The sequence below is a fragment of the Ambystoma mexicanum genome, chromosome 2p, assembly GCF_040938575.1.
Source record: "Ambystoma mexicanum isolate Mex_15411 chromosome 2p, UKY_AmexF1_1, whole genome shotgun sequence".
In the NCBI taxonomy this organism is placed as follows: domain Eukaryota; kingdom Metazoa; phylum Chordata; class Amphibia; order Caudata; family Ambystomatidae; genus Ambystoma; species Ambystoma mexicanum.
Genome location: NC_090923.1, coordinates 49,671,039 through 49,698,972, shown reverse-complemented (window position 1 = coordinate 49,698,972; position 27,934 = coordinate 49,671,039). Strand labels below are relative to the sequence as shown.

The window sequence follows — 27,934 nt, the reverse complement described above, 5'->3', positions numbered from 1 at the left end:
GAAGAAAGTCGTCAAGGGCTTGTCTTTTTGGCCCGATTAATTGTTTGAAAAAGGGGATTCTGTTGGGCAGGGTTGTGGAAGGACTAAGAAAATGCTCGGCCTGGAGGTCGCCAGCTAATAACATTGGTGCATTCGTTTGAAGACTACAATGCCTGCAACCGCTCCCACTCGTATGGAAAAGGGGAAAGACTGTGTGACCATCTATGGAAATTAACCTTTAACTGTTAGGGCCCCGAAAACGTACTGCTGTTTTGTGATAATGTTAATTGGGTTTATAATATTCGTTTTTTTAGGCTTCTGGTATCTAGAAGAAGTACATCCGCTTGAGAATTTGTTGCCGACTGAAAATGTACCTACTGTTTCTACTCCTTTCGTGCATCTGCATACTCTATCTCCTAGAGACTCTCAGGACAGACAGAGATATCATAATAATACACTATTATTCATCATGAATGCTACACATGCCATCTTCAAAAATCTAATTGTTGGGTCTGCTCACATTTACGGCAACACAGTGCCGTATCGCTGGTAGTGACTAGACATGTGCTTCGTAGTTTGTTGAACTGTTCCTCTGTCCTAGGTTCCCAGATCCTTATTCCCCATTCCTTCCTCCTTCTCCTCTCCACCCTGTTCCTGGATTCCGCGTACCCCCTTTGTGTACCCTTCCTCTTTTCCTGGACGTCCTGGACATCCTGAACATCTGAGTATCCTGGAATGCTGAACGCACGCTGGCGTCAGAAGAGACTCGTGCGGGCTTATACAAAACCTGATCCGTGCGCAAGAAGATTTCCCCCACGGAGTCCTGCAAGAAGCGGTCCCAGGTGAGACAGGGGGAATTCCATGACAGTTTGAGACGCCAAACGACCGACAGTGAAACTAATATGGAAAAGGCCTTTCAGGATCTCATGCGTGGCATGCAAGAATTAATGACCGAGGTGCAGAATTTAAAGGCGGAGAATGCCGCATTGAAGCAACTTGTTCTGTCCCGCGATTCTGCCACAAAGGAGAGTGTTCTACTGGGTGGCATTGTAGACAAATACGATGGGTCTGCAAAAACACTTTGTGGATTCCTTGACTCCTGCTTGGTGCATTTTAATTTTAAGCCCTATTATTTTTCAACTCCCAGGGCAAAGGTGGGCTTTATAATCTCGCACCTCGCCAGGGGATGCATTGGCTTGGGCTACTCCTTTAGTCAATTCTGGAGATGACCTCCTGGATGATTATGACGGGTTCATACAGGCCCTCAAGACCATGTTTGACCGCCCAGAACAGGTCTATAGTGCCCAGGAATGCCTACTTGATTTTCGGCAAGGATCCCAGGACATGCTGACGTATGTCACAAGATTCAAACAATTGGCCAAGGAAGCGGATTGGTCTTCAGAAGCAAGTTTTACTCTTTTCCGAAGGCGGCTAAATGAAGAGATAAAAGACGAATTAGCCAGAGTGGCTCGTCCAAGCTCATTCCAGGCTCTTATGGATCTAGCCATGCAGATAGACTTTCATATCCAGGAAAGGAAGGCAGAGAGAAAAAAGATCAAGATGCCCTTCCAGAAGAGTTCCCTTGAGACTTCATCGAAATCTGATCCTACTCCAGTCTCTGATTGGGATCCTGAACCCATGCAAATAGGGGCCTTCCGTGGACCCATATCCCCACAAGAAAGGATGAGGAGGATCCACACGGGCTTGTGCATGTATTGTGCCTCAGATAAACACCTGGTTAGAGAATGTCCTCTAGCCCCTCCACGGCGTTCGGGAAACAACAGCTCCCGATCCTAGATGGAGCGAGGTTTCGGGAGAGAGATATTTGCTCCACATCAATTCCATCCTTGAACTCTCCTGGACAGAACAATTTAGTGGTTCTACAAGCCTTCTTATCATTATCGAAGAAGGAGACCTACCCCATCTTGGCCTTGGTGGATTGTGTGGCTATGGGTATATTCATTGATCAAGATTGGGTCTTTAAGTACCATATACCATATGAAGCACGGAGTATTATGCAACCTGTGGAGGCGATTGATGGAAGACCTCTCACTTCAGGACCCCTATCCTTACAGACCAAGGAAACCCTACTTTCAATAAACCATCACCAGGAATTGATCAAATTTGACATCATCAAGTCAGCCCATTACCCCATGGTACTGGGCATGCCCTGGTTGCAGAAGCACAATCCTTACATCAATTGGGCAGGAGGATCTTTGTTTCCTGGTTCAAAGTTTTGCCTGACACACTGTCTATTCCCGGATCCCTCCTTGATACCTTCTGAAAACACTCCAATAGATCCACAAGGCCCTCTCATGGTTTCAAATGTCGTACATGTTCCTAAAGCCTACCAGGACTATGCTGATGTGTTTTCAACTGCTATAGTCCAGGTCTTACCCCCTCACAGGCCTGAAGACTGTGCCATAGATACAGAACCTTCGGCAGTAATTCCCTTTGGGAGGATGTTCATTCTCTCCGAACTGGAAAAGAAGGCCCTTAGAGAATACTTGGACACCAATCTGGAAAATGGCACCATAAGACCATCTAAATCTCCAGCTGGAGCCTCATTGTTTTTTGTCCCCAAAAAAGACACCCAAGAGCTGAGACCTTGTCTTGATTATCGTGGACTGAATCAATGCACCCTCAAGGACCGCTACCCTTTGCCCTTAATCTCGGATATCCTGGAAGCGGTGAGAGGAGCTGTAATCTTCACTAAGTTAGATCTCAGGGGTGCTTACCATCTAATCCGTATCAGGGAAGGAGACGAATGGAAGACAGCCTTTAGAACATCCTTTGGTCACTTTGAGTACTTGGTCATGCCCTTCGGGCTTGCAAATGCCCCGCAGTTTTCCAACGCTTCATGGATAGGGTGTTTTATAACATGTTGTTCCTCTTCGTCATTGTTTACCTAGACGATATCTTGATTTACTCCAAGGATTCTCAAAAGCACGAAGAGCATGTGAAGGCAGTTCTGCAATGGTTACGTGAACATAAATCCTGGCTAAACCCGAGAATTGCCTTTTTTCAAGTCACTTCTGTTCATTATCTAGGATTTTTCCTTAGTCCATAAGGGAAAGGAATGGACAATTCAAAGGTAAAAGCCATACTATCTTGGCCTGCCCCCACTTCATTGAAACAAATTCAATTCTTCCTGGGGCTTGCCAATTTCTATCGGAAATTCATACCATCCTTTTCTGAGATAGTTCAAATGATCATTACCTTATTGAAGAAATATACTCCCTTCCTCTGGACCTCAGCCCAAAACTAAGCATTTCAACGACTGAAGACGGAATTTACTCAAGCTCCTATGCTTGCTCAACCCGATAGTAATCGACCATTCCTAGTGGAGACGGACGCCTCTAACTACGCCATAGGAGCAGTGTTAAAGCAGGAATTCGAGGATAAACTAGAACATCCCATTGCTTACCTCTCATGAACCCTGACTTCCAGTGAGACCCATTACTCCGTCTTGGAAAAGGAACTGTTGGCGATCCGCCAAGCCTTCACTGAATGGAGCTAAACATCCTGTCCAGGTCTGTACGGACCATCGAAATCTTCAAGTGCTGCAATCTATGGAATGTAGAAATAGCCGTCAAGCCCGTTGGGCCTTCTTCTTCGCCCAGTACCAGTTCCAAATCCATCATGTTCTCGGATCACAGAATATAATCGCAGACGCCCTATCTCGACGTCCTGACTATGAAACTCTTGAAGATCGGGCATACCCAAGGATGTTTCCCCACACAATTTTTGTAACCCAAGCAGTCAGTCTCCTGGAAGAGATTCGAGTGCAAACCCAGTCTTCTGAAATCTGGAAAGAATTCACAGGAAAGATTTGATGGAGACTTAATTCTAGAGATGGATATTTATTCAAGTCCAAGGCCCTGGTCATTCCCACACAGAGACTGCAACTAAGGATTATTAACCTCTGCCATGACACTCTTCATTCCGGACATCGTGGTGTCACTGACACCCTTCATCTCATACAAAGACAATTTTGGTGGCCCAAGATGAAAACTGACATTCAACGGTACATTTAAGCCTGTGCAGTCTGCAATCAAAACAAACATGATAATAAGAAACTGGCAGGCCTCCTACTGCAACCTGCACCACCCTCTAGACCATGGGAGTGCATCGCTACGGACTTTATTGTGGAATTACCACCATCTAGGGGCTATACGACGATCATGGTTACCATTGATTTGTTTACTCACCTGGCCCATTTCACACCATTGCACAAATTGCCATCATCCTCAGAACTTGCTGGCATTTTCCTGGAACATATATTTCGTCTTCATGGACTCCCTTCCAAGATCATATCAGATAGAGGACCTCAATACATCTCTCAATTTTGGAAACATCTCTCTCGAATTCTAGGAATCCAACGAGCTCTCTCATCAGTTTATCACCCACAAACTAACGGAGCTACGGAACATGTGAACCAGATCCTGGAACAATACCTTTGTTGCTTTGCCACCAAGGTGCAAGACGACTGGTCGCTCCTTATACATGTGGCTGAATTTGCTTATAACAACACTGATAATTCAGCACTCAAGACCAGCCCTTTTTATTGCAGCCAAGGTTTCCACCCTTCAGTTCTACCTTACATTCTACCACAACCCACACCTGTACCAACAGTCGATTCCTGAATTGAAACTCTCATCAATGTTCACAAGGATGCTAAAGAACATCTACAAAAGGCCTGGACACACGCTAAACATTTTGCGGATATCAAAAGAATACCAGGTCGTTCTTATGCCATCGGAGATCAGGTCTGGCTGTCCTCAAAACTACTACCTCGGCATTTATGACCAAACAAACTAGCCCCCCGTTACTATGGCCCTTTTTCCATAAAGGAGATCATAAACCCAGTCTCTTTCCGGCTCAAATTACCAGATTCCTGGAAGAAGATTCATCCACTTTTCCACACTTCCTTACTGAAACCTTACGTCCAATCTTCCCAGGAAATCCTGCAGACCCAAACCTGTGCTTGTGGACAATGAACTGGAATATGAGGTATCAAGAATATCTGACTCCAAGTATAAACGGGGTCAACTTCAATATTTGGTCGAGTGGAAAGGATACCCTCCAAGTGAAAGAACCTGGGAACCACTTTCTAATCTGAATACCCCTTGACTACTCAGAAGATATCATCTCATACACCCGATCAAACCTGGTGGAAAAGGTTTTCGGAGGAGGCATGCTGTCATGACTCACAGAATGCACCCCTTCTGGACTTCCTGGTCCTTATCGCAGCGGGGCTTGTATTCATTGATACTTCCAACATGGCCTTCTAACGTGACACGCCTCACACCAGCTTTCACGGCGGACGTAGTACGTTCTACAAATAGACCATGCCCCCGCGGCCCCGCGCATCTCAACGCTATCGCTGGTAGTGACTAGACGTGTGCTTCGTAGCTTGTTGAACTGTTCCTCTGTCCTAGGTTCCCGGAACCTTATTCCCCATTCCTTCCTCCTTCTCCTCTCCACCCTGTTTCTGGATTCCGCGTACCCCCTTTGTGTACGCTTCCTCTTTTCCTGGATGTCCTGAACATCCGAGTATCCTGGAACGCTGAATGCACGCTGGAGTCAGAAGAGACTCATGCCGGCTTGTACAAAACCCGATCCGTGCGCAAGAAGATTTCCCCCACGTAGTCCTGAAAGAAGCGGTCCCAGGTGAGACGGGGGGAATTCCATGACACACGGGGATAAGGGGCTAGGTTGGTATATTCATCCTCTACCTTTGACAACTGCATGCTATGCTTCTTTTAGAGCACTATTCTTTGGTCGCTGGAACGATAGTATCTCAGGGAACTTTGATATGACTAATTTGGATCAGTTTGAAAAACGTGTTCTGACTCCCTTGGGTTGATCGCTCTTTGCAAATAGGAGTAAGCCTAATGTTGCTTCTATTAGGCCTTCTGATAAACTGTCTCGTCCTTTTCAATCTTTGATCTCTTTCAAGATGGCTCCTATAGGCAATAAGGATGCCACACCTCCTTCTTACACTATTAACCATAGCCCCGATTCAGTTTCTTTCTGCATACAGAGGAATGGTACTCAGTCAATGGGTGATTTTAAAGGTTGCGCCAACGTTGCAAATTTGACTGGGGAGGACAGACCTTTGTATGTAGGTGAACCTGTCTACTCTGTTTGTGGTAATGTAGCATTTCCATGATTACCCAGGGATTGGCAGGGAACTTGTTATTTAGGTATCCTGTAACCCGGGGTATTCATAGCCAGTACCATAGAAGTTTCAAAGTCTTGTCCACGGCGGGACAAGAATGGTGACACTCCAGCACAAGTTCTGGGAGACGTAGCGAAATCCTTTGTGCCATTTTGGGGACAAATAATGAACTCCGAGGATATCAGGAGACTAGCGAGAGTACTGGAGAGAACCATCAACCGGACCACTGACATACTCGATAATATGACTTTAGAACAGAAAGCAATAAGGTTAGTAGCACCTCAGAACCGGATGATTAGATGTCATCCTGGCTGAATGTGGAGGGGTATGTAAATTAATGGGGCCCGCTTGCTGCGTTTTCGTGCCATATTCCTCCCCAACTATCTTCAAGGCAATACAGAACCTGCATGCCTTAAGTTCAGAAGTGCATGTTCCTGAGGGAAACTGGGATCTTAGCGCTTGGTTCTGGGACTTCTTGCGATCTTGGGGTTGGAAACTACTTTCGATCTTGCTGATTATTTTAGGAGTTGTGTTGTTTCTTTGTTGTTGTATACAATGTCTTCCGGTTATATGTTCGATGCTAGGGGGATGTTGCGCACAGGCGATGGGTACATTAGGATGCAAGGCACATGCCCCAGATAGGGACTCCAATGAATGTGTGTTGAAAGAAATCTTAGTAACTGACTTAATGGTGATTGATATCTCTGATAGTGATTCAGGGTGTATGGACACTGAGACGTGGAGTTATTCGTAGAGTGACTAGAAGTAGTTTAGCGCTTGGCATAGGCCAAAAGGAAGGTTTGTCGAACGGGAAATCGTATTATACCCTCTTGATTGTATGTATATAAATATATTGGCCTAGGCCAAGTCGCTCTGTGAGGAAATCCGCGTTGCAAGGTCCTGACCTTAGATCAGTCTTAGCCGCCATTTTAGGTTCATCCGCCATTTTGATTCTCGCTCCAAAGTCACCCTGTGTTCTAAGATGGTGGACAGTGTTCTTCTGTTGGTAACATGGCCGTCTTGACCTCTGCATGCATGTTAATGCTTAAACTGCCCGCAGGCCAAATATTAGGGTCATGTAATGAGACCTTGTCCTTCGTTGACCTGTGGATAGAGGATTACCTGTACCAATGATACTAATCCGTGAACATATATTAAGCACAATGTTATGTAAATACTAAACGTGAACACTTGTTGGACTGCATTGTATTAAAATATGTACTAAGGCTTATGTTAGATCCAAGAATATACTGTTGCTATTGTGACTTGTTGAACATGTAAACGGAAGGTGATCCATATGCATATAGCTGGGCGAGTCAGAGGTGAATTCCGCACAAACCCTAGATTGGGAATTATAAACGTACAGAGGGGCTGAAAATCATGTTACAAAACTGTATAAAAAGAGCAAATATTCTGATGTACAGTCCCACTCACTGGACACACCGAACAGGGCTGGTATTCGCTGTGTTGTACTGAGGGCCTGATAGCTACCTGTTGCTTTGTTCTTTGAAAACTGTTCAGTTGTAGAATAAAGATCTGTGTATCTTTTGAACCCGCGTTTGGTGTATTTCCGTTTGGGGTACTCAGCCTCGATATTCTCTTTTTGCTTTCACACATACCATAATAAGACATACCATGCATATAATCTACCAAACAATACAATTCCATAACGTTTCGTATCATGTCAATAAGCAACCACACAATTCCATATTAGTTCATAACATAACACACCGTACACAACATATCATGTCCATAACTTGCAACGATATGGCATACAATCAATGTGGTACTGCTCGACGATGGAGTATAGCGCAGAGAAGCAACCTGCCCTCCAGCAGAGTCTATCAACATTGGCACATGTCCAGTTCTATGCCAGCAGTGGCACATAGCCTTGCTTTCTCGCTGCCCTTTGCCCTACCGGGGGTAAGATGGGAGCAGTACACACCCTCTTTTCAGCCCGCACAGTGGAGCCCTGTCCTACTCCAGGGCTGGCTGCCATGTTCTCGTCTGTGCTTGTTTTTCCAGACTGTGTTTGCATATCTCCCTGGTGCTGGAGCATCCGAGGGGCTGCTATTACATAACACACACAGGGGCACCGACAGACCATTGACATAACCATTGACATAACCCCTTCCAGGAGGTAGGAGGTTGCTGGGGGTGGGGTGGAGTGCATCGACACTCTCAAGATTAGTTTGTTGAATCTCCTTGAAAGTGCATGGTCAGGATTATTAAATAAAAGGAGCACAGAGAATGCAGTCGTTTCAGTGACGCAGCTTTTAGAAATATTTAGGTCAGGCTATTCATAAAGGTGGCCTGAGTATTTCAGCAGGGCCTGGGCGGTGGCGCAAAGAGGGGCTGTCCAGTCCCCTTGCACACATTAATGTCGGGAGTGCCTTCCTACACTCATCTATGACTGGCTCCTAGCAGTCACGTGGTAGCTGGACTCCCTACACTGATCTATAACAGGCTCCTAGCAGTCACTTGGTTTCTGGACTCCTTACACTCAGCCATGACAGGCTCCTAGCAATCACGTGGTTTCTGGGAAGGCGTTTCCAAGGGCCTGTCTCAGTGAAGTGCCTGGAACAAAAGCACTTCTATCGCTGTTTGGGGGGTGGAAATGCAGGGGAACCTCGGCTGCCACACCTAGAAAAATCATGACACGGTTATTTTGAGGTCAATTGAAAGCGCCTCACCTTTGTGAATTCAGGGTGCACATTGCAGAGAAAAGGGCATCCAGGATGCGCTAATTCAGATGCCCGATTGGGAATGCCCTTTGGGAATTGGGCTGCTCCTTTTCTGGCGCAGGTGGGAGGGGGTGAGCTCATTCAGATGCTCGGTGGAAATTGGGCTCCTCCTTTTTTGGCACAAGTGAGGAGTTGCGCCTGCAGGTATCCTCACTTTTTGCCAAAACCCTTTTTTAGAACCTGGCCAATAGTGTATAATAAAAGCGCAGGTCTAAACCCGGATGTACATTCTTCTTATTGTTTAGCAAAAAGCCACGTGGAGAAAAGTGCTGCATTTACTGCTCAAGAGGTAATGAGCGTTGGTATTGCACAAGATGAGGTGTTTATTGTGCAGGATGGTGGACTATCTCAATGCAGTGATTATCCTGTAGACCAACTTCCCTTGTGATTATCAAACAGCTCCCCTCACTTCCTCTGACCTCATCATGCAACTTCCAATCACTTCCTCTGACCTCATCATGCAATTTCCAATCACTTCCTATGACCTCATCATGCAACTTCCAATCACTTCCTCTGGCCTCATCACACAACTTCTCCTCACTTCCTCTGACCTCATCATGCAACATCCCATCTCTTCCTATGACCTCATCATGCAACTTCCCATCACTTCCTCTGACCTCATCATGCACTTCCCCGCACTTCCTCTGACCTCATCATGCAACTTCCCCGCACTTCCTCTGACCTCATCATGCAACTTCCCATCACTTCCTCTGACCTCAACATGCAACTTCCCATCTCTTCCTATGACCTTATCATGCGGCTCCCCTCCATTTCATATGACCTTATCACGAAACTTCCCCTCACTTCCTCTGACCTCATCATGCAACTTCCCATCACTTCCTATGATCACATCATGCGGCTCCCCTCACTTACTCTGACCTCATCATGCAACTTCCCATCACGTCCTGTGACCTCATCATACGGCTCCCCTCACTTTCTGTGACCTCATCATGCAACTTCGCATCACTTCCTATGACCTCATCATGCAACTTCCCATCACTTTCTATGACATCATCATGTGGCACGGCAATTTGGGCTTCATCATTTCTGGGAGTGCCAAGATTTCAGTGGTCGGGGCGGGTATGCTGCGGGGCTGCATCTTGAGAAGTGGAGACCTTATGGAGATTGATGAAGATATGGACGCGAGATATGGTCTGGCTGTCCTGGTGAGCCGGCTAAGGCTGGGCAGGGTCAGACAGACACTGACCTTGTGTGCGGCACTTTGGTGGAGGGCTCCGGCTTTGCCTGCTGGATCGGTGTTGGTAGGCGGGATGAAGCTGCCGTGGGCCAATCGGAGGCCATTGTAGGGGCAGTAGAGGCAGCAGCCTGGTCATGAGCTTCCCCCAGGGCAGAAGCTTGCAGAGCAAGGCTGGAATCAATGTCAGCCATCTTGGGAGGTACATTGGGTATAGTACCTGTATTGAGAAGCAGCGTCGTGGTTGCAGCATGTTCGGCAGCCAAGAGGCAAGGGTCTATGTGGTTATATGAGCTGTGTAGGGCCAGCTCCTCTTACACTATCATGCAGCTCCCTTCACTTCCTCTGATGTCATCATGCAGCTCTACTCATTTAACTGACCTCATCATTCAGCTCCATTCATTTCAGTGACCACATCATACAGCTCCCCCAACTTCATCTGACCTCATCATGTGAATCCACTCACTTCCACTGACCTCAACATGTTGCTCTAATTGCTTCACTAACCTGATAATGCAGTTCTGCCAACTTTCTGTGACCTCATCAGGCATCACCCCTCACTTCCTCTGACCTCTTCATGCAGCTCTTATCACTTCAATGACCTCATCATGTATCTCCCTTAACTTCCTGTGGCCTCATCACGCCACTCCTATCACTTCCTCTGAACTCATCAGGCCACTCCTATCTCTTCACTGACCTCATCATGCAGTTCCCGTAACTTCCTGTGACCGCATCATGCGGCACACCTCACTACCTTTGGCCACATCATGCAGATTGCAAACCTTCCTCCGATATCATACGGCTTCCCTCACTTCCTCTGATCTTATTATGCAGTTTCTCTTGCTTCCCCTGAGCACTTCCTACAGCTCTCCTCACTTCTGCTGAATTTAGCATGGAGTTTCCCTCACTTACTCTGATCTCATCATGCTTTTCCTTTCACTTCCTCTGACCTCAACATGCGGCTTCCCTCGCTTCCTCTGACCACTTCCTCTGGCTCCCCCCACTTCTGCTGACCTTAGCATGCAATTTTCCTCACTTACTCTGATCTCATCATGCTTTTCCTTTCACTTCCTCTGACCTCAACATGCGGCTTCCCTCGCTTCCTCTGACCACTTCCTCCAGCTCCCCCCACTTCTTCTGACCTTATCATGCAGTTGGCCTCACTTATGAGTTTAGGGCCCTTTAGGAACGTGCATGCAATGGATGGGTTCACAGAATAACTCTGAATCCAAATAACAGAACCAACTCAGGAAGATGCAAAGTACTGTTTTATTAACAATTATTTAAAACACAGAGTTACAACGTACATCAACTGACCTATGCTCGATTTCGCTCAACGATCTTTTCATAAAAACAAGACTGTATACTCAAAATACGTCAGAAGTGATGTCATATTATGTGGCAAATAATGAAAATCCTCCTGGGGATCGGGATAGGCTTAACGGGAACATCTAAGTACACATTGTATAGGAACTAGGATTGTGATTGTCTGCCCACTGTCAGGTGGGCCATATATGCCTATGTCTAAAACATGTCATCTTCAAAAACATTAAGTACATAGTTTCTGATTGGCTTCTCAAACTATAAGGCCCTTCGTTATACGGCCCTCTACAATTGGTTGGCACGCTTGTGCCATGTCTGGAACATTCGGTTCACTTAGCAGCACGTAAGCCCAGACCCAGGTGCAAGGAGGTGGGCCTGACTCTATCTCCCCACCCAATTAGTCCAACATCTCTCATTGCCCATGCCTTCTGCCATGACGATTGTCTTTGAACTTGGTCTTGCAAAGTATCCTTGCCTCTGGGAATACATGGGAGTGCAGGCACTCACTATCGTTGTTCTAGGACTCCAGGTTCAACTCTATTTTCATCCTTGGCTCGCGTGACAGGAGACCACGATTTGTTCCATTTTACAGATTTTAAATGTCTTAAATGTAAAACTTGGCACTCTTGGTGTTCTCTCTTTGCACCTCAACAAAAGATGATTCATCATTTGTGCGTTCACTCCTTTGCAGAATAGATAGCCGACCTTGGCTGCGTCAGTTTTGACTCCAGGCCAGAAACCTTGCCATGTAGCTCCACGATTTCAGCTTATTGTTGCTGCAACACAATTCTCCCTTTCTTCTTCATGGGTCCTGGCTTACGAAAATTCATGATACCGATGTCCAGCTTCTATACAATGGCGGCTTCACCTGTATTCTATTCCCTACATACAGCCAGCTTCTATGATGACTTAGTCTACCTTGCATTTTAGCATCTGCACAATTATTGAATGGTTGATTCTCTGCAACACTTCGTGCACATGTAATCTTCATTTTCATATTTAAGAGTTCACTCGATTCTTTAATTCGCCTTTAGTTTCTGTAAGATCCATACAGCCTCTTTGGTCAGTACTCTGAGATGTCGTTTACACTCTCTTATGACGTCACAGGCTTCTTTCATTGCTCTTTTTCATATCCCTGCAGGGAGTTCCTCCCTCGGATTGTCCTCTCTTCGGGGATACATTCGATAGGCTGGTCTCAATGGGTATCTTCTTTTGAATATACGCTGCGGTATTGGAACAACTGCTGGTGTCAAACACGGCACAATCACATGCTTCCAACATATAGGAGGTAGGGGGCGGGTTTCCTGCAGAGGCATGTACCTGCTCCTCTACACTTACACTGACCTCATCATGCTTAACCTCACACTTCTGCTGACCTCATCATGTGGGTCTTATCACTTCACTGCAGTTCCCCTAGCTTCCTCTGACCTCATCGTGTGACTCCCCTTGCTTCTCCTGACATCATGTGGCTCCCCACACCTTCTGTGCCCTCATCATGCAGCCCAGTGACTTCCTCTGACCTTACCATACAGCGTTACTACTTTCCTCGGACCTTATCATGTGGTTCCACTCAATTCCCCAGACCACATCATACAGCTCCTCTCACGTCCTCTTAACTCATCATACAACTTCCAAACCTTTCTTGACCTTGTACTGTGGTTCCCTTCACTTCCCCTGACCTCATGACCTCACCATGTGCCTTCCTTTACTTCTTCTGACCTAACAATGCATTTTCTACTTGCTTCTATCCCTTCCTTTGACATCATCGGGGGACACTCATCACTCTGACCTCTTCAGTGGCTTCTCTCACTTCCTTTGACCTTACCAGGTGCCTCCCTTCACTTCCTCTAACCTCATCATGTGGCATACCTCACTTTCTCTGACCTCATGAGACAGCATCACTCACTTCCCGTGCCCTTATCCTGTGGTTCTCCACATTTCATCTGACCTCATCATGCTGCTACCCTCACTTCCTCTGTTCTAATTAGGTGGTTCCCCTCACATCATCTGACCTCATCATGAGGGTTCCTCTCTTCCTCTGACCTCTTTGTGTGGCTTCTCTCACTTCTTTTGACCTCATGAGCCAACTCTCCTCACTTACTGTGCCCTTATCATTTATCTCCCCTGACATCCTTTTTGCCTCATTATGCAGCTCTGATAACTTTTCATCTTAAGGCTTCTATCTCTTCCTCTGACCTCATCATGCTGCTCCCCTCACATCATTCAACCTCATCATGTTGTTCTCCTCACTTCTTCTGACCTCATCATGCTGCTTCCCTCAGGTCATCCAACCTCATCATGTTGTTCTCCTCGCCTCCTCTGACCTCAGCATGCTGCTCCCCTCACATCATTCAACCTCATCATGTTGTTCTCCTCACTTCTTCTGACCTCATCATGCTGCTTCCCTCAGGTCATCCAACCTCATCATGTGGTTCTCCTCGCTTCCTATGACCACATCATGCTTCTCCCCTCACATCATTCAACCTCACCATGTTGTTCTCCTCACTTCTTCTGACCTCATCATGCTGCTTCCCTCAGGTCATCCAACCTCATCATGCGGTTCTCCTCGCTTCCTCTGACCTCATCATGCTGCTCCCCTCACATCATTCAACCTCATCATGTGGTTCTCCTTGCTTCCTCTGACCTCATTATGCTGCTCCCCTCAGGTCATCCAACCTCATAATGTTGTTCTCCAAGCCTCCTCTGACCTCATCATGCTGCTCCCCTCACATCATTCAACCTCACCATGTGGTTCGTTCTCCTCGCTTCCTCTTACCTCATCATACTGCTCCCCTCACATCATTCAACCTCATCATGTGGTTCTCCTTGTTTCCTCTGACCTCATCATGAGGCTTCCTCTGTTCCTCTGACCTTTTTGTGGGGCTTCCCTCACTTATTCTTTCCTCACCATGTGGCTTCCCTTACCTCCTATGATGTCACCATGCAGCTTCCATCTCTTCCTCTGACCGCATTGTGTGGTTGCTCTCACTTCTTTTGACCTCATGAGTCAATTCTCCTCACTTACTTCGACCTTATCATACAGCTCCCCTCAAATCGTCTGGCCTCATTATGCAGCTCTGATAACTTCTCATCTTAAGGCTTCTATCTCTTCCTCTGACCTCATCATGCTGCTCCCCCTCAGGTCATACAACCTCATTATGTGGTGTTCCTTGCTTCCTCTGACCTCTTCATGCTGCTCCCCTCACGTCATCCAACCTCATCATGTGGTTCGTTCTCCTCGCTTCCTCTTACCTCATCATGCTGCTCCCCTCACATCATTCAACCTCATCATGTGGTTTTCCTTGCTTCCTCTGACCTCATCATACTGCTTCCCTCACGTCATCCATCCTCATCATGTGGTTCTCCTCGCTTCCTCTGACCTCTTCATGCTGCTCCCCTGACCTTATTCAATCTCATTGCGTGGTTCTCCTCACTTCCTCTGACCTCATCATGCTGCTCCTCTCATGCCATCCAACCTCATCATGTGCTTCTGCTCACTTCCTCTGACCGCATCATGCTGCTACCCTCACGTCATTCAACCTCATCATGTGGTTTTCCTTGCTTCCTCTGACCTCATCATGCTGCTCCCCTCACGGCATCAAACCTCATCATGTAGTTCTCCTCGCTTTCTCTGACCTCATCATGCTGCTCCCCTCACCTCATCCAAACTCATCATGTGCTTCAGCTCGCTTCCTCTGACCTCATCATTCTGCTCCCCTCATCTCATCCAGACTCATCATGTGCTTCACCTCGCTTCATCTGACCTCATCAAGCTGCTCTCCTCACGTCATCCAACCTCATCATGTGGTTCTCCTCGCTTAGTCGGGCCTCTTCATGCTGCTCCCCTCAAGTTATTCATCCTCATCGCGTGGTTCTCCTCACTTCCTTTGACCTCATCATGCTGCTCCCCTCATGCCATCCAACCTCATCATGTGCGTCTGCTCGCTTCCTCTGACATCATCATGCTGCTCCCCTCACGTCATTCAACCTCATCATGTGGTTTTCCTTGCTTCCTCTGACCTCTTCATGCTGCTCCCCTCACACCATCCAACCTCATCATGTGGTTCTCCTCGCTTCCTTTGACCTCATCATGCTGCTCCCCTCATATCATCCAACCTCATCATGTGCTTCTCCTTGCTTCCCCTGACCTCCTCCTGCTGCTCCCCTCACGTCATTCAACCTCATCATGTGGTTTTCCTTGCTTCCTCTGACCTCTTCATGCTGCTCCCCTCACGTTATTCAACCTCATCGTGTGGTTCTCCTCGCTTCCTCTGACCTCCTCATGCTGCTCCTCTCATGCCATCCAACCTAATCATGTGGTTCTCCTCGCTTCCTCTGACCTCTTCATGCTGCTCCCCTCACGTCATGCAACCTCATCATTTGGTTCTCCTCGCTTCCTCTGCCCCCTCATCATGCTGCTCCCATCACGCCATCCAGCCATAATCCGATTACTGCTCAGCCATCAAGTAAGTGGATGAAACCACGGACTGAAATATTTTATAGATGTGGAAACTGCAGTATGAGCAAATATGCAAACCCTGACATCAATCAATATGAACTCAATGATGGCAAGGTAATCCAAATAAGGGATTTAATCAATTGCAGATCAACATTTGTGGTATATGCCATAATTTGCATTTGTAACCGTGTATATGTCGACAGTACCATTAGCGAATTACGTACACGTATTAGAGAACACATCTCCAGTCTGAACCAACAAGATATCAGATTACCATTGGCAGTCCACGGGCAGCAACATCACCAACTGAGTAACAAAGATGATATACGCTTCATAGGACTACGTAAGGTGCAAATTGGCATATGTGGGGGAGATAGAACACTCAAGTTTAGACAGGTGGAATCGAAACGAATATGCTACTTACGATGTTTGACACACGGATTGAACTGGGAGCATGAAATGAATGTTTTCTTGTAAGAATAACTGGAGCTACTATTGGAAACGGTTTAAAATGTCATTTGTTACTTTGGATTCACGATGTTATGTCTGTATTGTTGTCGGATGTGATACTGTACACTACTGCTTGCAATGTATGTTAAGTTCAGTGCTAATTTGGAAAGAAGAAATGTTCCGCAATAACGTATAATTACATATATTTCGTATTGCATTCCTTCATTGTGATAAAGTGACTCACCGTCACCTAGTCGTTTACCGAATACTTTAGAATCTAACGAGTTGTTTACTCGAGCAACTAATTCCAACTCACATATGGAAGGAATTGGTCTAGAAGCAGATCAATTGAGATTAGCAAGAGAGTTCATCTAGATGATAAACTAGGTATTGAAAACATGCGAAACAGATTGAGGCAAGCATCTATGATTTAAATAAATCAGACAACCGTTCGTGGTTGAAAATAAAACCTTACGAAATTGTCTAAATTACATCTTTAGACTGAACATTGCAGTAAACCATTTCATGAATTGGTAACTCAACTGGGTAGATATTAAAAATATGCATGATTGCTTTGACTCTAGTATTCAGACTGAGGGAACAGATGGTATTGTGCGTGCACCATAAAATATTATTGTGATTTATTATGTTAGAACAACCTAATTTATTTCGGTCAAGAGCAATTACTGCACATTGTTGTCAAAAATATCTTCACCTAATCTGAGGTATTGCTTTATAAAATATTCCCAAACATGATAGCAAGTGAGAAAAGACTCGGCTTTGGGCTGCATACTTTGTGCTGATATCAATTGAAATGTAAATATTGTAATTTCGCGGGTTAAGAGCACATATCTCAATATGTTGTTAGAATTTACATAACCCTTTTGAAGTTTTAGCATTATTAATTAAAACAATAACATGCTAGAAAGTGAAAACAGACTTATGCATACACATTTGTACACTGTGATGTATTGAAAAGTTTAAATACAGTACCAAGATGGCGACCGCGACGATTTGGAACACCAAATATACACCCGATCGGCTTAACACACCGCTGGGAGAATACCAAATGACACGGGTACACGTAATTTCAATTTTAAAGGGACTCAGGTTATATAACACATAGTTGCAATTCTTTATTGATCTGAACCACATTATGTTTTGACTGATCTAGAAGCTGATAATAATCAAACCAATTGTGAGAAAATAACTGAGAATATCGATTAGTGCAATCAAGGCAGAATCTGTCCTTACACACTGCAAAGTGAGTACACTTAGCTATACAATCTAATTATACGGCTTTTAGACTGGCCAAACAAGGAACAATATACTTATTGGTTTCAGGGAATTTGACAATCAGCATTCAAACTACTATGAGAGAGACCAAACGGTGAGACCACAATGATAGAGGCTCACTATTTATTGAATGTGCACAGAGATGCATGTTGTGATGGGAGCTCACCCACAATTCAACAAAACAGTAGTAATACTGTAGTGTAATTCATACACTAATTCAGGGCCGGGTGAAGGTCAGCAACTCCATCATTTAAGGTGATTATAATATAATAATGATGGAGTACTGGCTTGAAGAATTCATTAGATAATGAGATCATTTGAGCTTTGTAAATCGGAGGCAACATATGAAATGTAAATATAGTTATCAAAATTTATGCTCTCAATACAGACATGCCAATTAATATTTCTTTTTCCCCTCTTCCTTCTTTTGGTTATCATTGTCTCCATTCTCTTCAACACCATGAATGGTACTATTTTAACATATTCATTTTGCAATGTGACTGATTTCACATAACTAGTTCATTTAAATGCAAATGCCTTGAAAAGGACGCAAGGTCGAAACACGTGTCGGCAAATTTGAATGAACAGTGCTTTGTAGCAATGAAACCTGACCATTAAGACTTTATTAAATGGCAGTTTGACCAAGCTGGATGAACAATGTTGAGTATTAGGAATGTTGGATAATCAGGAATTATCAAATGGTGGACTATGTTATTTGAGCATAGTAATGGCAATATATCTAGATGAGTGCAATTCCAGCAAAGTAATTCAAAATGTTATTTGATTTAGGGGATCTAGGGGCTAGATCCCAACTTTGCATAGATCTGCAGCCATCAGAACACAGTGACCACAATGCCTACATATATACATATCACCCAAGCGCTCATACTTTCGGAACAGCCCTGTCTCAAGTTTCTGTTTACATTGTAGTAGTAGTGTAAGAGTGGCTGGGATTCAGGAGCACAGTAATGGTTGTGTGTCCTGCCTGTACCGCCTTTACGATGGCTAGGGCATGGCAACGTTCAACACAAATTAGCTATAGTGTGTAACACAATGGCTATGGGGTGCAGTGCAGGTATATATCAGAGTGTAGCAGGGGGGATATAGCATAGCAAGGGTATACCAACAGTTCAGATGTAAAGTATGACTAATGTATGTAATTTAGACTCCATCTAGAGTATAGCTATCCTAACTACTTAGACTGAGTGTCAAAATGGCTACCTTACACAATTAGACTAGATAATAGGTAATAAGAGTGGTGGGGTTTTTCTGGAGTAGAGTAATGGCTCTACTCCTCTTCCACACCAAATGTACCTTGCTGCTGGTTGATGGCAGCTGGCTTTCCAGGCAAACACGGGCAAACACGGAGTGGAGCTGCTTCTTCAGGAGCTGCCCTTTGACTCTGGCACTTAGCCGATGGCAGCCCGGGCAATGCTACCCTGGGATGGCTGGTGAAGAAGGATGTTACACAGGCCATAGGAGGGAGTGAAAGGTTGGAGCCAATGGATTACTAACTGCAAGCCAGGGAAAACTACAGAAATGTACAGACACACTTGACTCCCCAGCCGAATGCTTTCAACATGGGAGGAGAGAGGAAAAAGGAACAGAAACAAACAAAGGACTACACCCCAAGCAGTCCGCTCTAGAAGTTGAATCAGCAGAAAAAACTTGGACATTTCACTTAAAACACAGATTTAAAAAAAAAACACAAACAGGCTGGAGGCATTTTACCAGGTGCTTGCTTTACAAGATGCCTATGGATTACTAACTGCAAGCCATGGAAACTGACAACGTAGAGGCAACACAGCAGAAAGAAATGATTTGTAAATTCCACTTAAAACACAGATGAAAATAAAAAGACCCCAAACAGGCTGGAAACATCTTACCAGGTGCTCGCTGTACAGAATGAGACATGGCTGACTCCACCCCAGACTTGCCAGCCTTTATAACACTGTCTTTGAAGAAGTGTCAACATTTCAATGCCATATATATATAAAGGTCGATCATGTTTTCATCCTAAAATGCAAGGCTATGTCAGGCGCAACTGATGGGCCACTCAGCGCAAGCCCAATTCAAGCCCACCTTTTTTAATCCGGCCTTTTGTAAGTCCTTTAATTGCTCTTCAAAGTAAGGAAAGTCTTGTCATTTGCACTGACATGTCGTTGCCTCGGGCCCAGAACAACTGGTCTTTCTTCAATGTCAGCATTTCAACCCCATTTAATTATATCCATCTTGATGTTACTCTGATGAATCGGGTGTATGGGACCACTCAGTGACTCTGCCCCAGCTCCGCCGAAAATTCAGAAGTGCCAGGCCATTATGGACACTCCCTGATTTATGCCTCATATGTTACCCATACTATCATTTGTCCCGGGATGATAGCTCAGCGGCAACGTGCTCGCCTTGGAAGCAAGACGACACAAAGCAACACAGGTTTGATCCCCGGGTCTGCGCTTAGAAACCTCTGGGTAGTAAGCATGTTATAAATAACCTTTCATATCATATCAGTCTTTGAAGGGTGAAAGACTTCGACAGACAAGCAAGGCCAGGGCTCTGCAACATGCAACTCTCACGATGCCTTGCACTTTTATTATTATTCTTATGGTATTTATTGAGCGTGGACCTAGCTTCGAGAAGCAATGGAGCGCATCACAGAGGTAACAACAATACTGATGAATAACGGAGCGCTTTACGAGGTAACAACAGAACAGATATACAGCGGGGGAAGGATAGGAAAAAGGGGCACAGAGGAGGGATGCAGCTGAGCCTGGGTGGTGGGGAGGAGATGGGCAGGTGGCGTCTAGCGAGTCAGGGGGCATGAGGGGCGACGTGATGGCCTAGGTGTTGAGGAGGAGAGACACCTTGAAGAGGTGGGTCTTGAGTTCTTTTCTGAATTGTAGGAGCATCGGGGTGAGTCTGATGCTGGCGGCAGGCAGGAGGTCCATAGTCTTGGGGTGTAGGCAGAGGAGGCTTGTTTTCTGGTCCTTTCCTTTTTGCGGCGGTGGATTTTACGTCTGCACGTGTCCTGGCTTCTCGGGGCGCGCTGTCTACAGCTCCCATGATCCCTTATAATTTCCAGTGCTGGGCAGGGCATATATAAAATCTGTGGAGCTAAGGGTGGCAGACTCCTACTCGTGACTTATGATAGGCTATTCTAGCCCTGATATCTTTTTAGAGGTACATGTCTGAAAAGAATTTGCTTTATTTAATACAATCAACCTTAGTAGTACTCATTTTATTCATCTCAAACTGATGAAAGGTTGAGCTTCCTCCCTTTTTCCTCGTGATGTGACAACGTTTTCTCCAACTCTACTAGTCCTCAATGATGTCCTACTATTTGGGAGTATTCACCGAAGTGCTATCTGTTTCATTACCCTCAGAAGGATAAGCTGCTAAGTCAGGGGCTGACTCTGTCCCAGCCCCTCTGGCCCTTTAGGTGTACATAGATGTTCTGTCATCTCTCTATTTCAGCCTTCCTCATATCAGCCATAGTCATTGTATCACATTCAGAAGGATGAAAGGAGGAGCCAGAAACACAGGCTGTCTGCCTCTACCGCAGCCCTAATAGCCGTTCAGAGTTACTGACCAGCAACGTTATCCTCAAATTCAATATCACCCACTTATCACGCTGAGCAGGACAAAAGTCTGAGCCAGCACACCTGACGTGCAGGGGAATTTTGCTCAACCTCTTGACCATGTGCCATCGGGATATGACGTCTCCCAAAGTTAATATAAGCAGCTGCAAACATCAGATGGTTAATAAATGAGCTGTAGACACCTGACGTGTGACAGACTCTGCCCCAACTCAACTGACATTTCTAGCGGTACCTTCATTGTATTGACTCTTCTCATTTCATATGATCCAACTCTGTGGGGCTGGTAATCCCCTTCAGGGGGATAAAAGGATGAGAATGTCCATCCAAAACCTGTCTGATTCTGCCCCAGCCCTACAGCCTTGTATGATTAGACTTTCCGATACACCCTTGCCCCCTTGCCCCCTCTTAGTTGCTCTCGCTTCACTGACTTCAGAAAGATGCAATACTCAGGTAGCCCACCTGGCATGTGAGTTCTATAAACTCAAGCTCAGATTCTGTCTGGTATGAAGCCCACACCCGCCAATGTCATGGCAGAAGGCCCCCTAATTACTGACCCTCTTCTTCACTGTACCTCCACTGATAAGCCCTGAGCGGCACTGCCACCGCTGCGCTTCCCTTCCACACTCTCCTTCGACTATGCATGTGCTGAGTGTGCATGTGATATGCATGTGCTTGTATGTGCATGTGAACACAGAAATCCTATCCAATAAACACAAGCCCCCGTTATAGTTGATATAATAGGACCCGACGCTGGGTTGCTCATGCCGTCGGCAGATAACGGGTTGAAGTATTGAGGATTAAAATCAACTGCCCAGGATCGCACAGCTTGGTCAGATGATGATTGTGGATTACGCCTCCTGCGTCCACAGGTGACTGCTTCACCAGGGCACCAGTCTGCCAGCTGGCACGCACAGGACCAATTCTGCCCCAGCTTTATCAAGCTTTCAGAAGCCCCACCCGGTCGGCGAATTGTTCCAGTACACCTCTGGCCAGAGACCGCTCCTCAGGCTGGCCCATGGATCGCTTGACTTCACCCATTGAGACACCCTGTTGGCAGCCAGCTCGCAGTGGACACGGGCCAGAATGGACACAAGGAAGCCGCTAATGGCCGGTGGCACAAAAGGAGCGGGGCCTGCTCCAGCCTTCCGCATGGCTTGAAAAGGGAACATTTAATTGCCCTTGACAGAGCTGTTCTAGGCACCCCATTGGGCACCTTTTGCCGGTGCCCAGGGCTCACAATGTGAACGAGCCGGTACACCCATCGCCGATTGGACGGCAGCGTTACAGTGTTCCCATACTGAATCTGGGCTGCAGGCCAATTTAACTGGGATTCCAATTTAAAGGGACTGCGAGTGATTTCCACCGTACATGCGAGTCGTCCAGCGCCTAGATTTCTTACTCTGTGTATTTGGAGCTTCAACATGTGCAGAACACGGTCACAATTTAGTGACAGAGCATCGTGCAAGGTTCAGACCACACAATTATGCAACATTAAAGAGTAACTGGACGCAATTACACAATTACTGAGCAGCATGCACAAGTGTGTGCAGCTACAGCGCCTTCTGAAAGGATTTTAAAAAGGTCGGCGCTTTCCACTTTGGTTGGAGGGAAATCTGGCTTTAATGTACTTATGCACTTATGTAACTAAGCAAGCATTCTTAACAGCGCCACGATGCCCGAAAGCAATGGGCGCTGTACAATTTCAAATAAATAAATGAAATAATGTGGCAATGATTGCATTAAAGGGGGCGTGACGGGCCTGTGGAAGATGGGCGGTGCAGGGAGGCGTGAAATTCGGGTATTTTGCTTTTACCAATTATGTGACATAGAGCACTACGTTTTGCCCATTTCTAGGAAGTTGCCAAATCGGACAACGTGTAAAAATACATGGACGCCGCAGTACATTTTGGAAAAGTAAAGTCCACGTAAACAGGCTTTCAAAACGCACAGTCTTATTGTGAAAGAAGTCTATGAGGGGACTGTCACTGGAGGTGGTCTCAGCAAAGTAAGTGGACAGTCTTCAGTTTACTTAGAAAGTCACCAGCTAATGTCTGTCTGTCATTTGCTTCCTACAAAGTAAGTTGAAAACTCAGGTATTCTGAAATTGCAATAGTCTGTATTTTCCATTTATCCCCCCCCCTTAAAGTGAATGTCTGGGGATGGACAGGGATCCCCCCTTAAAGTGAATGGTGTCAGGGGAAGGACCAGGACCAGGACCCACTTATAGTGAATGTCTGGGGATGGACAGGGACCCCCCTTAAAGTGAATGATGTCAGGGGGTGGACAGGAACCCCTCTTAAAGTGAATGATGTCAGGGGATGGACAGGTACCCCCCCTTAAAGTGAATGATGTCAGGGGATGGACAGGGACCCCTCTGCCCCCCCTTAAAGTAAATGATGTCAGGGATGGACAGGAACCCCCTTAAAGTGAAAAATGCCAGGGGATGGACAGGAACCCCCCTTAAAGTAAATGATGTCAGGGGATGGACGGGTCCACCCCCTTAAAGTGAATGTCTGGGGATGGATAGTGACACACCCCCACCCCCTTAAAGTGAATGATGTCAGGGGGTGGACAGGAACCCCACTTAAAGTAAATGATGTCAGGGGGTGAACAGGCACCCCCCCTTAAAGTGAATGATGTCAGGGGATGGACAGGAACCCCCCCCCTTAAAGTAAATGATGTCAGGGGATGGACAGGTACTCCCCCTCCCCCTTAAAGTGAATGATGTCAGGGGGTGGACAGGAACCCCACTTAAAGTAAATGATGTCAGGGGATGGACAGGCACCCCCCCTTAAAGTGAATGATGTCAGGGGATGGACAGGAACCCCTCACCCCCCTTAAAGTAAATGATGTCAGGGGATGGACAGGAACCCCCCTTAAAGTGAATGATGTCAGGGGATGGACAGGAACCCCCCCTTCCCTTAAAGTAAATGATGTCAGGGGATGGACAGGGACCCCCCTTAAAGTGAATGATGTCGGGGCATGCACAGGGACCCCCTTGAAGTGAATTATGTCAAGGGATGGACAGGGACCCCCACCCTTTAAAGTGAACGATGTCAGGGGATGGACAGCCCCCCCTTAAAGTGAATGAAGTCAGGGTATGGACAGGGCCCTCTCCTTAAAGTGAATGAAGTCAGGGGATGGACAGGGACCCCCGTTAAAGTGAATGATATCAGGAGATGGACAGGGACCCCCTTAAAAAGAATGTCAGCGGGTGGACAGGCCCCCCCCCTTAAAGTGAACGATGTCAGGGGATGGACAGGGACCACCCCCTTAAAGTGAATGTCTGGGGATGGACAGTGACACACCCCCCACCCCCTTAAAGTGAATGATGTCAGGGGGTGGACAGGAACCCCACTTAAAGTAAATGATGTCAGGGGGTGGACAGGCACCCCCCCTTAAAGTGAATGATGTCAGGGGATGGACAGGAACCCCCCACCCCCCCTTAAAATAAATGATGTCAGGGGATGGACAGGTACCCCCCTCCCCCTTAAAGTGAATGATGTCAGGGGGTGGACAGGAACCCCACTTAAAGTAAATGATGTCAGGGGGTGGACAGGCACCCCCCCTTAAAGTGAATGATGTCAGGGGATGGACAGGAACCCCCCCACCCCCCTTAAAGTAAATGATGTCAGGGGATGGACAGGAACCCCCCTTAAAGTGAATGATGTCAGGGGATGGACAGGAACCCCCCCTCCCCCTTAAAGTAAATGATGTCAGGGGATGTACAGGGACCCCCCTTAAAGTGAATGATGTCGGGGCATGCACAGGGACCCCCTTGAAGTGAATTATGTCAAGGGATGGACAGGGACCCCCACCCCTTTAAGTGAACGATGTCAGGGGATGGACAGCCCCCCTTAAAGTGAATGAAGTCAGGGGATGGACAGGGCCCTCTCCTTAATGTGAATGAAGTCAGGGGATGGACAGGGACCCCCGTTAAAGTGAATGATATCAGGAGATGGACAGGGACCCCCTTAAAAAGAATGTCAGCGGGTGGACAGGGCCCCCCCCCTTAAAGTGAACGATGTCAGGGGATGGACAGGGACCCCCCCTTAAAGTGAACGCTGTCAGGGGATGGACAGCCCCCCCTTAAAGTGAATGAAGTCAGGGGATGGACAGGGACCCCCGTTAAAGTGAATGATATCAGGAGATGGACAGGGACCCCCTTAAAAAGAATGTCAGTGGGTGGACAGGCCCCCCCTTAAAGTGAACGATGTCAGGGGATGGACAGGGAGCCCCCCCTTAAAGTGAACGATGTCAGGGGATGGACAGGGAGCCCCCCTTAAAGTGAACGATGTCAGGGGATGGACAGGGAGCCCCCCTTAAAGTGAACGATGTCAGGGGATGGACAGGGAGCCCCCCTTAAAGTGAACGATGTCAGGGGATGGACAGGGACCCCCCCCTTAAACTCAGGGTAGTTCAGGCAGAGAGCGCATCTGGGAAGTGGAAGAGAGTGAGAGTGGCAAAGTGTCAGGATGGGGCAAGAAGGAAAGAGAGTGACAGTAAGTGAGAGTGTAACAGTAATGAAGAAGGAAGACAGACTGAAAATGGGACAGATAATGTTAGGAAGACACAGAGAGATACGGAACACAAAAGAGTGCCATGAGGGTGGGAGGACTGCAAGAGAAAGTTACAGGCATGAGGAGCAGACTCAATACTGAGAGCACCAGCAACATTGGAGGTGTTTTTTTATTTTTTAAATAAAGCATTCTTGCCCATCTAAAGATGACTCTTGCCGCTAGACTGATTGGGCCTGATTTACAAAGCGTTTTCCTTTGGGTTTTTTCCATTGAAATGTGCTTTTTTAAATCAGGCCCTGATGGTAGTAGGGCCCACTGGAACAGAGACTTTGTGGAATACAGAGTTCTGGCCCGAATCACTTGGCTGGGGTCCTGCACCTAGTGATTCGGCAAAGTGGATGCGAGTAAAACTCCTCCCCTCTGACTCCCAAGAACTGCGCATCTCGGTGTGCACTGCAGGTTACCTTTCCTTCCCCTGCCATCCTGCGCCGGCAGCAGTTGGCAGCATCTATTCTGGGGTCCCTGGATTATTGTAAGGGATTTACTTGGCACAACCAGCGGTTCTAATTCAGTGCCTCCAACTACTCCAAAAGGCCGCCGCACGGCTAGCCCTCGCTGCCACTCGGCCGCCGCATGGCTAGCCCTCGGTGCCACTCGGCTGCCGCATGGCTAGCCCTCAGTGCCACTCGGCCTCCGTACGGCTAGCCCTCGGTGCCACTGATCCGCCGCATGGCTAGCCCTCTGTGGCACTCAGCTGCCACACGGCTAGCCCTCGGTGCCACTCGGCCGCCACATGGCAAGCCCTCAGTGCCACTCAGCTGCCACACGGCTAGCCCTCGCTGCCACTCGGCCGCCGCATGGCTAGCCCTCGGTGCCACTCAGCCGGCGCACGGCTAGTCCTCGGTGCCATTCAGCCGCCACATGGCTAGCCCTCAGTGACCCTCGGCCGGTGCACGGCTAGCCCTCGGTGTCACTCGGCCGCCTCATGGCTAGCCCTCAGTGCCCGTCGGCCGGCGCACGACTAGTCCTTGGTGCCACTCGGTCGCCTCATGACTAGCCATCGGTGCCACTCATTTGGCCCATTCTCAGGATCTTCTCTCACAGCTTCACTGGCTCCCGGGCTGGTCTTGCTCCCTGAATGTGGAACTCCCACCCATGTCAGATCCGGGGGATTGGGATCATCTTGGATTCCGAAACTCTCTGAAGACTTTTCTGTTCAGAGACTTTCTGTTTTTTCCATTTTGTCTCCATAATGGCAATCTTCGCCTCATCATCTCTTTCCCCCATGGCTCTGAAAAACATTTCCAGTTTCCTGACCCACAAAAGCCACTTGGGGCCCAGTTTGGGTGGGGGCCCTGTGGTATCAAATTCAGGCACGGGGGCTAGAGTGCTGTGCGTTCTGTGTGGTATCGGGGCAACAGCACCCTCTTCATCTGTCTCCTCCCCCATTATGGCAACTGGTACTCACAATTGCTGCCACCAAGTGATGAGGTGGTGTGGCTTCGATGTGTAATATGGTCAGAGAGTTCACAATTCTTCTTCTTTCTTCAAATAGTGCCACAGCCTTGCACCAGCTGGCTGTGCAGGGTCCAAAAATTGGCAGGAAAATTGCAGCTGGCAGATGGTGCACGAGCACCCTCACGGGCCGCAACCACTGCAACTGCGTATGAGAATGAGGAAAAAAAAAAAACAAGCTGGCCGCCGGCCTTTCAAGCGGGTCCATAATCACGGAGCAACGAACGACTCCGATCCCACTTCGTCGCCAGTGTTGTGTGCTGGGGTGGGGGAGCACACGGCCTGGGGCCCCTCGCACTCGCTCTCATGCATGCGAGAACACACGCCGGAGACGTGTTGATGCTCCGGTCCCCGGCGCGAACTGCCGTGGGCACCGCCTTTATTTGTAATGCGCATGCGCGAACCTCGCTGAGGCTCGCGCATGCGTACAACAGTGTACGCCGTACACAACACTCTGGGTTAGTTCTTCATCCTCTTTCTCTAACGCCTAGATGCCCTTGGGCCTTCGTCTGCGCTGTACACATAGGGTTAGGTTACACTACATTACACATGCCTGCACTGTTTGCACTAGTATTACTCCTTCCAGTCCTGCCAGTATTAGTCCATTGCAGCTCTTACCTCAGACCCTCTTGCAGATGTTACCAAGCCTTTCCCCTGCCCCCTGCACTGGTTC

At 47.2% G+C, this 27,934-nt stretch overlaps 1 protein-coding gene across 2 annotated transcripts in view; it reads right to left on the bottom strand.

Moving 5' to 3' along the window:
• The window catches only part of PLXNB1 (plexin B1), an 830,120-nt gene extending 802,534 nt beyond the window's left edge, over positions 1 to 27,586 (bottom strand). The window contains exon 1 of one of the 2 annotated variants that reach the window (XM_069643229.1): positions 27,215 to 27,586. The gene's annotated coding sequence lies outside the window, so the exon portion shown is untranslated. Of the gene's footprint in view, positions 1 to 19,516; positions 23,070 to 27,214 lie in introns of those variants that run through there. The other variant, XM_069643227.1, reaches the window with a different exon arrangement.
• Positions 27,587 to 27,934: the final 348 nt, after the last annotated feature.